At 39.5% G+C, this 6000-nt stretch overlaps 1 long non-coding RNA gene across 1 annotated transcript; it reads right to left on the bottom strand.

Annotated features, from left to right (window-relative positions):
• Nucleotides 1-1102: 1102 nt before the first annotated feature.
• Nucleotides 1103-2208, bottom strand: LOC306662699. The gene is made up of 2 exons (XR_013764205.1): nt 2106-2208; nt 1103-1816 (listed from the first exon to the last, which is right to left on the bottom strand). It is a non-coding gene; the product is annotated as an uncharacterized lncRNA (long non-coding RNA).
• Nucleotides 2209-6000: the final 3792 nt, after the last annotated feature.

Here is a 6000-nt window from a genome sequence, read left to right as displayed (position 1 = left end):
GAAGGAAAGATGACTTTTTTTCAGGAATATCCAATTGAAATTTATTTTTCGTTATTGATAGTTTGGAAGCATAAGGGATACCACTTCATACACATATATACTGATTATTGGTAGAAATACTGTAGATTTGTGCCACACTAATCCAAGGGGTTCTGATAAGTTTATTTCATATAGTTGTCATAAAAAAATCAGTGTGCTTAAAATTTCTTATGCTTTATTATCAAGTTTATTGTGGTTAAGGAAATTCTGGGTTGCTCAGGAATTGAAGACACAGTTGTGGGGGAACATGCTCTCCAGAGTTACCAAGATCTTAAGACCTGAGGACCGCACAGTGGTTGGTGGATGTGCTTCTGGAACCTCTTCTTATACATAGATACCCAGTAATCACTCAACTCTCTAGAGACTGCAAGTGACATAATCAACTCCACTGTATGCACACCAAATGTATCCATATCTTAACTTCTCCTTATTCAGTTTAACTCTCTGACTTTGGCAAATTTTACAAAAACAGATGAACATCCATAAGCAGTTTAACTCTATAGCTAGGGTCTCTCTGAATGCATTGGAGACTATATAGATGTAGGGCTCTAAAGCTTTGACAGATTCCAGGATAAATCTGCCACTGTTGCTTAGGGAGTTAAGTGGCAAAAACATGTTGAATGAATGAATCAATAAAAGAATCAATGAATGAAGCAATGAATGAATGGATTTGCACTAAAGATGACTTGTGTGACTTTGGACAAATCACTGAACTTCTCAGAGTCCATTTCCTCCTTTTAAAAATGAGAATAATCATGTGTATCTTACACCCATATCTTAGAGATAATACACATGCACAAAATCCTAAAGTAAAATAAAAATAGAAAAATATTTTAGAAATAAGACATAAAAAAGAAGGTGAAGTTTCTCCTCCTTTAACTTAATATCCCAAAGAGTCCCAGTTCCACCCAGATCTTCTCAATGGTGAGTCTGAAGACAGCCACTCAAATGGATCCCTCTGGTCGTCCTGGAGCAGAAAGGGAGCCCTCACTGAGGATGGTATTGTCTTCATCTGCCTAGCATAAGCCTATGTGGCATCTTCGATAAGTATCTCATATTTAAGTTGACTCCTGCTTTCAATCTTCTACGTCTTTCTCAAATCCATCCCCTTTTCTTCGTCTCCATTATCAGTGCTACTTTAGCTCAAGTGCCTGTTACCATTTCCCACTGGGAAAAGGGCAATCACTCTTGCTACCACTCCACTTCCCATGATGCAGTCAGGGTGAACTCGTCAAAAGGCAGATCTCATGGAGCCATCCTGATTACACATTTCAACACCTTCCTGAATCTTTCCAGGTAAAGATTAAAGCCCCTTATCATGTCTACAAGGCCTCAAATGGTCTTGCTCTTCCTAGCTTTCCAGGCACATCTTCAACTGTGTTCCTCATCATTTGTCCCACATGACCTTTGATCATGCTGCTCCTGTAGCCTGGAAACTTTCAAAAGAGCCAGATTCTTCCTTTCCCCTTTCATCTAGTTATTTTCCACTTCATATCCTTAGACTGCACAAACTTCCTGGTAAAGTTTTTAGGGCATGATATACATCTCTTTTATGGCACTTGTTATGATTATAAATTTGAATGTGTTCCTGTAATTCAATTAATGTACATTTTCTAAAAAGAATGCTCACTGAGGGAGACAGTTGTATCTCTGCCACTTAAATCAAGTCCTGCCTAAGCAAGAGCTGAATAAATATTTTAGGTTGCATGGATGAATCTCACTCACTTCTAGACCTCCAAGTACATCTTTCACCTTAGAGTTCAGCCAGCTGCTTCCTCTGGTGAGAAAGAAAGAGGAATTAGAGAAAGAGGTCATACCCAAGGTCAGGTCTGTGTCTTACCAAGAAACTGAGCATGGAGGGCCATGTGCCTCCCTTTATGCTCTCCAGAAGATCTGCGAGATGGATAATGGCTGCAGCCACCAGGACCCAGGATTTCAAATGGTCAGACCACCAGTGGTCTCTGAGTGGACAGTGGTGTTTTTGCCACTCTCTCCACTAAGCACTTGGTTTCCTCTTGAGAGCCAGAGGGAGAGGATAATGGGATTTTTCCCAACCCTAACCTTACCATCTCATGTCTTTTGCTTCCTGTCTCACAAGACCATGATATCTTGGACTCCTCATCCAGACCGTGGAAATCCTGAAATCCTATCTTGCCAAATTGCAGAAAAGATTAAATAAGATAACCTCTGCAATGAGTCTGGTTTTGAACAAATATCTAGGTGTGAAATATATATTCATCTCATTCTTTTCCCCTAAGGAATAAAAAAGAAAGAATAAAGTATGTATGGCTCTTTTATATCTAATGAGAAATTCCATGTGACTTTGGGCAAATCCTCTAGGCAAACTACTTTTTCATTGCAACTTTCCTTCCTTTCATATGTTCAAATGGGAAAATATAAATATGGCGCTCAAAATATCACTGCTAATTCCATATTCTAGACAAAAGTCCTCTTTCAGGGGTTCATTTTATTTAATTTTTTTTGTTCATACTTCTTGATACATTTACATAATGGATAATACAAGGCTTTCTGTCTTTTGTCAGTCACTAGCTTAACTGTATTTTAAGAGATCATACTTTTTAGGATCTTAAAATTTTTTTGTCCGCATCTATTATATAAACAAACCAATTAATTTATTCTTCTCTTGCTGAAGAGTTCATTTCTCCCCATATTTTGGGGATAGTATCACTCTAAACACTTTTCATATTTTTCTACATTTCTGCTTCAACTACCAAGACTTGAGTACTTGATATTTATCAAGTCTCTGTGTTTAGTCTTGGAGAAGTGTAGAAATGCTAAGCTCCATTCTCCGGCCTGAGTGTTCCTATTCTAGGAGAGGAGACAGAAGAATGAAAACAAGACTTCAAGAGAGTGTGAGTTTATGGAGGAAATGTCCAACCCAGGAGAATGACCACTTCTGACTAAGGGCAGTGAGCCAAAGAAAGTTTCTTGGAAGAGGAGGTATTTGGGTTGGTGAATTCAGGACTGTGTTAGAGTTCTATCACTGTGGCAAAACACCTGAGATCGTCAACTTAAAAGGGAGAAGTTGATTTTGGCTCACAGTTTGGGAAGTTTCAGTTCGTGGTTGACTGACCTCACTGATTTTGGTCCTGTGGTGGCACAGCACCTCATAGCAATAGGGAGTGGTGGAGAAGGCTGTTCATCTCATGGCAGCCAGGAAGCAAAAGAGAGAGAAAGAGGAGGAGCCAGGCTTCTAAAACCCCTTCAAGGGCACATCCCCAGTGATCTAACCTTCTTCCACTAGGCTCCGCCTCCTAATAGCACCAAGGGCTGAGGACCAACCATTGGACACATGGCCTGTGGACACTTATCCAAACCACAACAGGTACCAACACTTACTTCTAAGACTTATCATCAACTTTCCTGACTTTGATCTTGGATTTTTTCTTCAGACCAACACTTACCCTTCTCTTCCTGGATTCAGTGTTCCCTCTTCTGTTAGCCAGTGCTTCGTCCCTAAGTGTCTTCAATTCCTGAGTGATGTCTTGGACCTGCCTTCTGAGGCATCTGGCTTCAACCCTACAGTGGGATGGCGATGAATGCTTAGCAACCTGGAAAACCTGCTGCACCACGCAAACAGCTGTGATTCATAGTGTGATCTGATTTCCATGATGTAAAGGTTCACAGTGTGACTGGTGTCAAACTACCCACATGATGTCGCTAAAGACACATTTGGCAAGAGATGTGCAGTAGCTTATTATTATGTAATATTTTTACTAAATTTCATCAGGCATAAATAACCTTAAAAGCATAGGTAGTAATAAAATGTAGTAAAATAATTAGAAAGCAATGGATTTTTGAGTATTTATTATGTTTGTTTTTAATAAAATTTAATAAAATTGCAAGTTCACATTATTTGCTTTTTAATCATGGTTGTGTTCAACAACAGGCTCACAAAATAGTTGAAATATCATCTCATGAGAGTTTGCATGAGCTGCCTTTAGCCCACCTCTGGCTATAGTGAACCAGCTATATGAACTGGTCTTGCTCACCTCTCTGGACTTGGCCCACACTCTCTTCCCTCTCCAGCCACAGTTGGTCTACCAATTGTATTCCTGAGAAGAGTCCCACTTATTCACGTTAAGAGATCTCATGCAGGCGTTCCTGCTACCAGAAATCTCTTCCTCCAGATCTTTGCATTAGGAGTCTCTTAGTAATTTACTTAACTCGTAACTTACCTTGGTCAAAAGGTCTTCCCTCTGCCTCAAAATTAAACCAGCCTCTGCAACACAGTCTCTTCCAATACTTTTTCTAAAAACTTTGTTTTTCTTGGTCATTGTCATGATTCAGCTTATTTTACCTTTTTGAGCTCCGTGTTTGCCGTTTGTGTTTCGTAATAGAACATGAAATCAATGACCTCAGTGACCTTGACTGTCCTGCTCATCAATGTCTAGAACAGTGCCTGGCAAATATATGTTCAACAAATATTTGTTGGAGGAGGGAGAGCATGAATGACAACACTCAGTGATCTCACTCTGACGCTGGCAAGAAGACAAGCTAGTGTAATGGCTGCAGAGACTTCAGGTCGTACATATATATTATTTCATTTAACATAACTTTGATTAAATGCACTACTTGATTTATAATTGATTTTATTATGACCCCACATAATGTCCAATTTCTGCTAAGAATTCCTGGAACAGCCAGCTCTTAATCTCATTTTGATAAAAACCATGACTTCATACCTTAATTGCATTTAGTTTGTGTGGGCATTGGTTGGTAGCGACCTTCAGATTTCTGGGTTGTCTGTATGGGAAAGAAGACTGAAAAGAAGGATGCTATGAGAATGGGGTACTGAAGAAGCTAACTGGTTTTGCAGTCAGATTTTGCATTTTCTTCTAAAAAGGAAGAAAGTCATTCTCAGAGGAAGAGTCATTCTCAGATCAATTCATCCTGCTTATCATTCGCTTGTATCTTATATTGTTAACATTAGATTTGGCTATGAGGGACAGGAACTTCAAACCAATAGGCTTAAACAAACTAGAAGTTAATTTTTCTTCTATATTAAATCTCAAGTCAGCAGTTCAAGACTGCTGGAGTGATACTCCATGGTGTCAAGAACCAAGCTCCTTCTATCTTGGCCTCTCTCTCTTTGTTTTTGCTCTGAAAAACATGGTTCCTATTTCTCATGATCCAATATGGCTGTTCCCTGCTCCAACCAGTATGTCTGCATTCCAATCTGTAAGAAGAAAATGGAAGGAGAAGGTATATTTCCTTAAAAGGCACTTCTTAGGGGTGCACAAACTTTCTTTCTGCATTTTTTTTTTTTTTGGGTAAATATTAGACCTGCAGCTATACCTAGCTGCAAAGAAGGCTGAGAAATGCATTTTTTTGTTCTAAGAAGACCTGAAGACAGAGTTGTCTCATTCAATGACAAAGAAGGAAAGAATATGCAGCAGCTAGCTATATAGACTTCATCTTCCTTTTTTTTCTATCAACTGGTTAAGCAATTCCTAAAGATCAGTGTAAGTGCTTGGCATAATTCCATAAAATTGCCCAGTAAAGAAACAAGTGAGCCCAAACAGAAATAGAGAGTTTATTGTTCATGGTTCAACAGGCAAAGTAGCCTTTGTGATTTCATTGTTTCCCCTTGTCCCCCAGGTGCCATGGACATCAATGAAGAATGGATCCAGGTAGATGCTGAGCATACAGTGGATCTATTTTGTGGTGGAGGAATGCTGAGCTTAGGACACTGGGATCTTAAATAGGGGCTGATTGCAACTTTGCCACCACCTTTTCCAAAGGCAGGCATCACTTTTACTCTGGATTGAAAGCACAGTTTCTCTGGAGAGGGGAGGACTTTATCACCATGGAACATCTTCAAGGATGGAGATGTTCTCTCTTTTTCTTATACCATCCAGAAACTGCTCTCTGACCCAGCAGGACAAACTGTCTCCAGTTTCCAAGGCTATTTGCTGTGTAGGTTTCCTTGAAATGGTA

Source organism: Sciurus vulgaris, assembly GCF_902686455.1.
Source record: "Sciurus vulgaris genome assembly, chromosome: 5".
NCBI lineage: Eukaryota > Metazoa > Chordata > Mammalia > Rodentia > Sciuridae > Sciurus > Sciurus vulgaris.
This window is presented reverse-complemented; position numbering and strand designations above follow the sequence as displayed.